The 10424-nt window shown below is 44.7% G+C and overlaps 1 long non-coding RNA gene across 1 annotated transcript; it reads right to left on the reverse strand.

The window, feature by feature from the left end:
• Positions 1–4571: 4571 nt before the first annotated feature.
• On the reverse strand, positions 4572–9838 carry LOC119034820 (uncharacterized). The gene is made up of 3 exons (XR_005079643.2): positions 9439–9838; positions 7804–8029; positions 4572–5489 (listed from the first exon to the last, which is right to left on the reverse strand). It is a non-coding gene; the product is annotated as an uncharacterized LOC119034820 (long non-coding RNA).
• Positions 9839–10424: the final 586 nt, after the last annotated feature.

The raw sequence follows: 10424 nt of genomic DNA on the forward strand, positions 1-10424 counted from the left end.
TATATCTATATCTAATATATCTATCTATATCTATCTATATCTAATCATCTGTATCTACATCCATCTATATCTGTATTGGTATCCTTCTCACTCTGGAAAAGGGATGAGGCTTCTGGCACCAGAGCTGATGAGCCCAGAGGTTCTGGCTGCCCTGGCCTGCCTACTCCAAGCATTAAGGTCAGCACACCTGTAACCCATTCCTTGCCTAACAGTTGGGAAGTTCTAGCTTAGATAAGAGTGCTAACTAGTTCAAGAGAAGTTTAAACCCAGGTCCTCTGAATCCAAATTCAAAGAATCTCAAATACAGTCAGAGATGGGGGAAACATTTGTTACTACTACACACCTTTGCTATAGTTTGCTGGGTCAGAATATTCTCGCCTGTGTCTACTGGACCAATCTCTACTCAGAGATGCAGTCTGCGCCCTATCAAGTTTCCTCCTTTCTGAACCAGACAAGACTTTTCTAGCTACCTTCTGGAGAGGGAAGGGGTCTCCTGCGCTGGGTGGTCCCCTCCTGATCTGATCTGGCATTCCACCTTGGGGAAGATGGTGCCTATTGGATAACCCAGGCACTTCCCTGATTCTGAACACAGCAAAGCCCTCTTCTCCAAGGTGATCTCAACAGAAGATGGCCCATTAATTTAAAATATTGTTTAAAGGGGTAACCAAGAGAAACTAACCTTAAACATCTTGATGAAACTTAAAGCTTATACCGGTATATTTGGGCACCATTTTTTAAAGGGTAGGATCAGGACATATTTTTGGAGCAGGCTTCTGTTAACTGGAGTTCTGTTTTAATGCTCTTGTATTAACTACACCCACAATTCACTTATTCTACACATAGTTATTGTGTTCCTACTATGTGCCAGGTATAGTCTAGGTGCTGGGTCTCTGCACCCATGGAGTTTACTAATTCTATTGAACTCTTCTGTAAGTTCCAGCTTAGGTTTCTTTAAAGTTGGATGAGAATTTGAAGACACAAAGCATCCTGAATACAAAATTATCCTAAGATACTTATGACTTTTTGTCCAGTCTTTTTACTGTCTTTTCCACACCAATTTAATAGCATTTTCTTGTGTAATTTGTCCTTATTAAGCTTCTCCAAAACATACAACATACATTTGTACAGAAACAAGAACTCTTTTCTTAAAAAAATATTTTATATATTTGTTTTTAGAGAGGGAGTAAGAGAGGGAAACATCTAGGTGCAAGAGATACATTGATCAGTTGCCTCTCACATACCCCCAACTGGGGATCTGGCTGGCCTACAACCCAGGCATGTGCCCTGACTGGGAATTGAACCAGCAACCTTTTGGTTCGCAGGCTGGCACTCAATCCACTGAGTCACACCAGCCATAGCAAGAACTGTTATTTTGTACTTATGTTTCATTGGCTTTTACAATAACTAAGTTGCATAATCAGAATTGTAAGTACAACAGGCAGAAACGGGTTTGGAAATGTATAGCACTGACCCCTGGTGAGCACTCAGCTCAGTGTGTGGGAACAGAAGTACCTGAGAGTATCTCTACTAGTCCGAGTATGTCATGCTGTGGCCACTAATGGGTTTCCAGAGGAAACGGCGTTTGTTAACCAAGTGACTTGGTTAGGTGGAGGTTGGTTGTGAGAACTTCTACCACACTGACTCACCTATCTTCTCCAGACCAATATATACGGGACTCTGAGAGTGGCTTGTACCACTTTTCATTTTAAAAAATATTTTATTTATTATTTTAGAGAGAGGGAAAAGGAGGGAGGAAAACATCAATGTGCAAAGAAAATATCAATTGGTTGCCTCTCACATGCCCTCAACCAGGGACCTGGCCCACGACCCAGGCCTGACCGGGAATTGAGCCCTTTGATTTTCAGGCTGATGCTCAACCCACCGAGCCAGGGCTGCCACTCTTTTATTAAAGGTTCCGAGTACCGTACTTTCTCCAAAGCCTTTCAAAGGTGGGAAACAGGGAGGTGTGCCTTTGATGCTAAGTTTTTTAAAATAAAATTCATAAAGAGGAAAATATGTCTCTGTGTTGTTTTTTGGGTGATATGTGAACTTTTTTCCCCCTCCACATTCCTCTTTTTTGTACCTCCCCGTTAGGGGCCCCAAAGCCTTCCTCGGACATACCCCTTTTTCACTCGGGATAAGCAGTGAAACTCATCCTGCCTCATGTCTTGCAAAACCTGGGCCTCAGGCCCCAGCTGAGTATCGGTGAGTTTCCCCTTAGCTCAGGCATCCATGGGTTCTGGAGGGGAGAAAGGTAAACTCTGGTAGGTGAATGGGGGGGGGAAGGAGGAGGATCAGGACCAGACTTTTCCCAGCTGAAGGCAAATACAAATTACTACCCTAAAAATGTAGATTTCTTCAGAAAAAAACACAGTCTGGTTTTCTTTATTTTTTCATTAAAAATGCATATTTGTCTTATTATTACGACTTGGCCCTGGTTTCCAGGCCTGGATTTTGTGATGAAGAATACTCCCCTTTCCATTAACTAAAAATGTTCCTACTAGAACCATTCAGGAAAAAATGTTATTGTGTTCAAATAGCAGACCTCTGGTGCCCAAATTTCTCCCCATAGTAGAGGCGGGTTTTCAGATCATTCTCTATGATGAAGCACCCACTCTACGGGAGAGCCAACTGCCCTCCCGTGCAGGGGTAGGAGGAGAATATGTGCCTATACATCCTGACAACAGCTCAGGCAGGAGCAATGATAAGAAGTCAACAATAAAGACTGCTCAGTGTCCCGCAGTGCTCCTAAAGTAACAGTGAGATGATAGAGATTATTTAATCCAGACTGCTTATGTTACAAATACGGCAACCGGGGCACTTGGGTGAAATGACTTGCAGAAGGCTGAGCTAGCCCGAGGCAAAGCTGGGGTCAGTGGTCTCTGAGTTTTAGTCATCTGTTGAATTTACTGTAGCGGCTGTTCTCCAAATGCGGTCCATAGACCCCTGAGGATCCCTGTGACACTGCCAGTGTGTGCATGAAGTTAAAGCTATTTAATAATAATATTATGATCCCCTGCCCCTTCCCCCCACCCTGCTCCCCTTTCACTGTGTTGACATTCACACTGAAGGAGCAAAAGCAACGGTGGGTAAAAATCCCAGCATCTGTGCAGGCAAGAATCAAAGCAGGCACCAAGCTGCACTAATTGTCATTGCCACACATTTGTAGTAAAAAACCAAACAAACAAATGCTGATTTCATTTAAGACTGTCTTTGATGAAATAGTGACAATGATTAATCTTGTCAAATATTGACACTTTTCAAAATATTCTGTGTAACGAAATAGGCAGTATGCATAAAGTACTTTTACTGCATTCCAAAGTATGATGGCTACTTTTAGGAGAAGTAGTCAGCGATAGAGCCGTGGGTAGGGAACTAGCCATTTTTTTCATGGAACTTTTTTTTTTTTTTTGCTTGAAGGATTAAATGACAAAGAATGCTTTTTCAGATTGGCTGTTTGACAGACATTTTCTCAAAATGAACAAAGGGAGCCTGTCACTTCAAGGAAAACAACTGATAGTGTTTGTTGCCAATGATAAAATTTGAGCTTCTATGTGAAAATTAGAATTTTTGAGAACTTGAATCTAATATTGAGGAACTTGACAGCTTACCAGTACTCAAGGACTTTTCTAATGAGATTGACGGTGACGTGAATGAATGTGATTTTTAAAATATTGTATAACAAAATGTGTCAAAGTTTTGGGATATCTGCATAACTTAATAAACCAGCATTTTCCAGTGACGAATGCATGAGTAAAAGATTCATTCAAAGTGCACAATAAGGCAATGGATTTTAATGTAACAGAGCACAAAAATTCACTGCTGTGCTTTCAGATTCCACACTGCATCCAGCCTTTAAGAAGCTGTTACATTTTAATGCAGTATCAAAAAGAATATCTATATTACTTCAAAAGACTATTAAATACTTTTTGTTTTTCTAGCCACATATCTGTATAAAGCTGGATTTGGCTTCACATACTTTAGCCAAAACAACATATTGCAACACACTGACTGCAGATAGGAGAATCCACTTACTTTCTATTAGCCAGACATTTTTAAAAAATTGTAAAAAAAATGTTTTTGAAGTAAAAAAAGTCACTCTTCATGAATTTAATTTTGTTTTGGAAGATATGCTTTTTAATACAATATGTTATTGATGTTAATATGTAATGGCTTTACTGTTGCTATTTTAGTTATTTAATAAACATTTTAGATTTTCTACTGATAGACATAGACTACGTCCATTTTCAGAGCGTAAGGTGGTGCGAACCCAGAAGCGTCTGAGCGAGCTCCGGGAGTTACCCCGCTCTGCCTTCCAACGGGGAGCTGCAGGGAGCTGCTGCTTTCCACTTCGCTCAAGTAACCCAAATAAGCCAATGCTGTTACTGTTTTGTTTTTAAATCCAACCTGCCCTGTTTCTCCAAAACTGTTAAGAAAACCGCAGATTCCTGAAATCGAGGAACCCAAAACAAAGCGAAAAGGCAAAAGATGTGAATAATAACATCCCCAAAGCCTTGCAGGGCTGATCAAGGACCACCCCCCTCCGCCCCCCCACCCCACCCGGGGGCCTGGTAGGAGTCGCCTATTTCTTTTTGCTTCATTGGTCTGGCAGCACACCATCCACCCGCTCCCACCTCTTATGTCTCAGCCCAGATCCTGGCACACTATTGTTTTCTGGGGCCTCAAAACATAAATGGCCTAATGAAAGCTTTGGGCTGGTGTCTACTCCCAGACCCCTGAGGAACCGCAGACCCCTGGCTCCCCACGGACCCTCTGGGATTCCAGCATAGAGAAGGGTACTTTCCGTCTGTGCCTCCACCAGCCCCTCGTTCTCAGGTTTAGGGCTGAGACGAAAAGGGAAGGCCCCTGTTTCTGGACTGAAAAGCAAATGTAAATCTCTCCCAGGCCACGTGCCAGAAGCTGCCAGGAGACCATTTCCCTGTTAGTAAACAGGGCCTCAGGGGCCATCCTTCTCTTCTTTAATAACCTGTGGGGCACCTATTGATTGCACATGCTGGTCCCTCATAAATTAGAACAGGGATGCCTGCTGGTCGCTCCGGAGCTGCGTGGATGGTGAAATTGGCTCACTAATACTTCATGCTCCTGGAGCAGAGAGCATCGTGCCACATAAACATGAAGAATATTTATCATCAGGCGCTGAGAATGCACAGGAAACGACTGGCGGCTGCAGAGGCTTCTGGGCATGCTGCAGACTTTAATTAGGCAGTTTCTCGCAGTTGGTTTGGAAGAGGACAGAAACGCTGATCATAGGCCTCCTGCGGCAGCGGCTCCGTTTTCAAACGGGAGGGAACTCCAACTCCCGCGGTGGGAGATGGGCTTGCTCCCACCTCTGCCTCCTCTCCAGAATGTTCAGCCTTTGTGCTCTGTTAGAGCACTGAGTTAGGAATCAAATGACACTTTGTAAACTCCAGCTTTAACCACTTACAGCTCCACGATTTGGGGCAAATCCCTTAATCTCAGCATCTCATCTGGAAAGTAGAAAAAGTACTAATACTTAGTTGGTTATGAGTTTGAGGAAAATAAGGTCTCTGTAAGCTCTTAGTAAACACTTGCTGAAACTGAATTCACATCGAAGGTCATGGGGACAGGTCGAGGTCTGAAACTATTTCTTTCTCTCCCCTCCGAATCCTGGCATCAGTAGATTCCTGCCATTGCCCCGGCCACGACCTTGTGCTGTAAGAGGTGAGGCCATGGGATGAGTAGCTTGAGAAATTAGAAATATTTCTCTCATCCCTCTGTCTTCCTGTGCCCCTCCTGACTTGGCTTCGGAATTTAACAGTCACTTCACAGGGAATGTCTCTAAAGGGGAGAGTAAACACAGGAAAATATGCCAACATAGCCTACCATTTTACTAAAAAGCATGGCACCCGCATGCCCATCCTTGCCAAAACTTTAAAAATTTCTTCAACTTTAAGCAGGCCCTGGGCCATTGAGTCTCTTACACTTTCCCAAAGTAAATAGCACTGTCCCTACCATTCCACCACAGTCCCTTTTGCCATCACTAATTAAAATGGACCAGAAAGAGTGTGTATGGTTATATTTTCCTATCTCCTACCCAGCTCCTGGAGATGGTACCTGATACTCTGGGATGCAGTCTGTAGTGGGGTGAGTGGCAGCACCCCCCAAAACTGTGAAAGTGACCTTACTTGGAAAAGGGGTCTATGTAGATGTAATTAAATGAAGGCTCTTGAGATGAGCTCATCCTGGCTTAGACTCCTGGGCTCCAAATCCAATGCCAAGTATTAATGAGAGAAAAGTGGAGACAATACAGACACAGAAGAGACATCCGTGTGAAGACAGAAGCAGAGAGATGCAGCCACAAGCCAAGGGACTCCTGGGCCACTGGAAGCTGAGAGAGACAGGAAAGATTATCCACCAGGGCCTTTGGAGGGAGCGTGGTCCTGGGGACATTCTGATTTCAGACTCTGGCCTCCAGAACTGCGAGAGAATACATTTCTGTTGTCTTAAAGCCACCCAGTTGGTGGGAATTTGTTACCGAAGCTCTAGGAAACTAATACAATGTGCTCCCTGAGGATGGACCCCAGCTCCAGTTTGTCTTCCACAGCAGCCAACTCTTGGGGAACTCAAACAGCCGCATGGGGCTGTGGCCAAGGACCCACACTAGAGGAAGGGTCCTGGGGTGCTTTTGTCATCCATTGGTGGGCAAGGCAAAGGGAAAGAGCCTGAGTTTTGGAACTAGATAGTTGGTTTGAAACTCAACTCCACTACAGGCTCTGTGACTTCAGATAAACTACTTGCCCTCTCTGTCCTTTAAGTGTCCTCATTTATAAAATGAGGATAATAATGTCTATCTTGTAGGTAGGGAAAGATCCAGGATTGGAGGCTTGCATGATTTTAGAGACACTTTTAAAGGAAAAGGATGAAAAGTTTAAGATCTAAAATTAGGAATGGTGTCTTGAAAGGGCCTTTTGCAAATGAGTGTCCCTGAGGCTTAAACTAAGGCTACCTGTGTTTACAGGGTGTTCTGGGGATTATAGATAAAAACAGGAAGCCCTGGGCAGTGCCTGGTTCCTAGTGGGTAAAGCTGTCTGGATGAAGAATCCAAAACTTAGGTGTCTGTGGGAAGACCCATAGACGTGTTTGCAACACAGAGAAAAATATCTGGTAGGACACATTCCATGACAGGTTGCTAGTTGTTGCCTTGACATCCATTTTCCATTTTTTTTCGATAACAGAAAACCGACTTTTCGGGGAGAATGGACACGTGCTCAGCTAAAGCCCAGCTTCCTGAGCTTCTCTTGCAGTGAGATGTGGCCATGGGACTAAGTTCTGGCCGGGAGTATAAGCAAAGAGGTGTAAGAGACTTCTCTAAAATTTTCCCATGAGAGAGTGTTAGGAGTTAAACTGAGTCTCCCCAAAATTCATATGTTGAAGCCCTAATCTCAGACACTGTCTCAGAGTATGACCGTATTTGGAACAGGGACCTTGGGGATACAATTTATTACGGGGATACGATTAGTTAACACGAGGCCATTAGGGTGGGCCATAATCCAATATGAATGGTGTCCTTATAAAAAGGGAAAATTTGAACACACACACACACACACAAGGGGCAGGGTCGGGGGAGAGTCATGTGAAGATCAAGGCGCGGGATGCGGTGATGTTGCTACAAGCTAATGAATATCAAAGATTGCCACAAACTACCAGGAGAAAGGAGAGGGACAGGGAACGGGTCTGTCCTCACAGTCCTCAGAAGGAACCAACCCCGCGGACACCTTGGTTTCAGTCTTTTATCTTCCAGGATGATGAGACAATACATACTTTCCTGTGGTGTAAGTCACTCAGTTTGTGGTACTTGGTTACAGCAGCACTAGTGAACTCATACAGTGAGAGATGCTCTCCTCCATCACTCTTCCATCTGCTGCCCGCAGTGCAGGTAAGAGGGCCTACCCTCCGTTAGCTGCTTTGGTCCTCGAGGATGAGGCACCTAAAACCTTCCCGGAGCTGCCGCATTAGCCTTGGAGCGCCTGCCTTTGGACTTGCTTTCCTGAAAAATAAGTCAACTTGAAGCTTTTGTTGTTCTTATTGTTTTGTTTGTTTGTTTTCTGAAATACACGCCTGAACATAATTTTAACTGAGAGACACGGAAATTAGATAAATTGGTTACTATTCAGGAGGAGGACTAGGATTGGAATATCAGTGGCAAGGAAATTCTAGCTTTATTTGTAATGTTTCAATTCTAATATAGAGGATGTATTTATGTATTCTTTTGTAACTAACAGTAAATTTATTTTATAATAAATAAATTACAAGAAAAAAGAGAGATGAGAACCTGTAGATTAAAAAAGACCTAAGAAATATCTTAACCAATTGCAATGTATGAACCTTATTTGGATCTTGATTTAAACAAAAACATTAAAAAAATTTAGAGACAATCAGGGAAATTTTAATATTAATTGGTTATTTGATATCATGGAATTACTGTTAACTTTTTTGTATGCTAATAATATTGTAGTTATTTATTTAAAGCCCTCTTATCTTTAGACTCTAAAGCATGATTTTTCAACCTCAGCACTGCTGGTATTTTGGGCCAAACAATTCTTTGTTGTTAGGTGCAACTCTTGGGCGTGGTAGGGTGTTTAGCAGCACCCTCGGACTGTAGCCACTAGATGCCAGTAACAGCCCCCCACAAGAGAAAATAATGTTTCCAGATATGGCCAAATGTCCCCTGGGGGGATGGGGGAGAATTGCCCTGGGTTGAGGATTACTGTTCTAAAATTTAGAGAAATTTACTGGAATATTTATAGGTAAAATGATTTAATGTTTGGGTTTTGCTTCAGAGTAATCCAGGCGATGGAAGTGGATTAAAGTATCCCATAGTGAAAAGTTAAAACACATTTAAAATTTTTTTGCAAAAGTCTTTTTGGACTTCTTTTTCTGTCAACATGGTAGACTCATTTTGAAATATTTTCTCACTACAAAATCTGAGTATACTAGACAAAATATAGTGAATATTTATCTTCCTTGGCCCAAGATCTTGTCTCATGTGTCCTACATCGTCATTGAAGTCCAAGGCTCGATTCCAGATCTGACTGGGCGAGGCAGACCCTCTTTCCCACATTATTAACGCAGCTCCACCCTGGCATCCTTAGCCAGGGGCTCCTCTTGGACCTACTTCAGTTGCCTGGAGACCTGACTCTGAAAGCATAGCTCCCAACTTGGCCTCCTCCTCTAGTCCCCAAGCTCCAGCCCAGAGAGGGTGTGTGTTTAAAGCCAGCTGCATTAGGGCCTGGCTCAGAGAGTCCAGCCCGTTAGCTTCCTGCTGTTTGCAGAAGTGTTATGCTCTGGCAGAGCACCAAGCCATCCCACTCCCTTTAAATGCGCACCACACTTGCACCCACATTCTCCACCAGCTGCTTCACTTGGCCACCTGCTAAGGATACTCATGGTGCTCACCTGGGCGTCTCTGCTGAGACCGACCTTTAGGCCTACCTGATTCTCCCAAGGCACCCTCATGCCGTGGGCTCTGAGGGATCACCCAAGTCCACCAGGGGTCAGTCGGGGCGCAGGTCAGAGCAAGGGCCTGTGGGCTGGAGGCAACTCAGAGTTGAAAGTTGTCTGCTGAGGGGCCTAGGCGCGGCCACGTGCTCTGCACTCAACACAAGATCTAGGGCCAGTGAACTCCCTTCCCCAGGTGTCGAGGGAGCCTGAGGACAGCAGGCCGAGCTGCCCCCATCAGTGCCGGAGGTGGGTGGAAGCAGCTCCAGCAGAGTCAACGGGGCAGCAGACAGGCTTCGGACAGAGCCGCTGAGCAGTGTGGGGTAAGAAGGGCCTGGCTATTTTTACACGGACATTGTTCCAACCACATCAGGGTTTTCGGAGGTGGGCGGGACCTATCCGGTGGAAGGATCTCTGAGGTGACAGGGCGACAGGGGCCCAGGCACCACCACTTCCTCTACCTTTCTGAGTGAACGTCACCAAGCCACGGGTCCTGGGTCTGCCTTTCTGTTCTGTCCCTTGGAGAAGTACAGTGAGGTGAAGTCTGGCCACACGCTTGCTCGGGGGGCAGAAGTGAATGCTGGCAAGTGTGCAGTGCTTTGAGAGCTGTGGCTGGATTTGGGTGAGGAGCCATTTCCCTCCCCCCATAGGAACTGAACAGTGTGCGGGTTTATAGCCGTGCTTAGGGTTAGAGAGCTCTGGGCTCGAGTCTCGGGCCCTCCATTTATTAGCTGTGGGAAGCGCAGTCAGCATCTCTGTGCCTCAGCTTCCCCATGTGTGAAGTGAGGGTTCCCACTGCACCACTTCGTAAGGTTGTTGTGTATTAGATGAGATTGAATACGCACTGCGCAGGAAGGTGTGACAGGACCTCTCCCAGTCGTTCTCAAACTCCTGTTGCTGATGGACCTCTTTTCACAACAGCGGGGCGGGGGATTGTTCTCCGT

The sequence above is a fragment of the Artibeus jamaicensis genome, unplaced genomic scaffold (assembly GCF_021234435.1).
Source record: "Artibeus jamaicensis isolate MK-2021 breed Jamaican fruit bat unplaced genomic scaffold, CSHL_Jam_final contig_851, whole genome shotgun sequence".
Taxonomy (NCBI): Eukaryota; Metazoa; Chordata; class Mammalia; order Chiroptera; family Phyllostomidae; genus Artibeus; species Artibeus jamaicensis.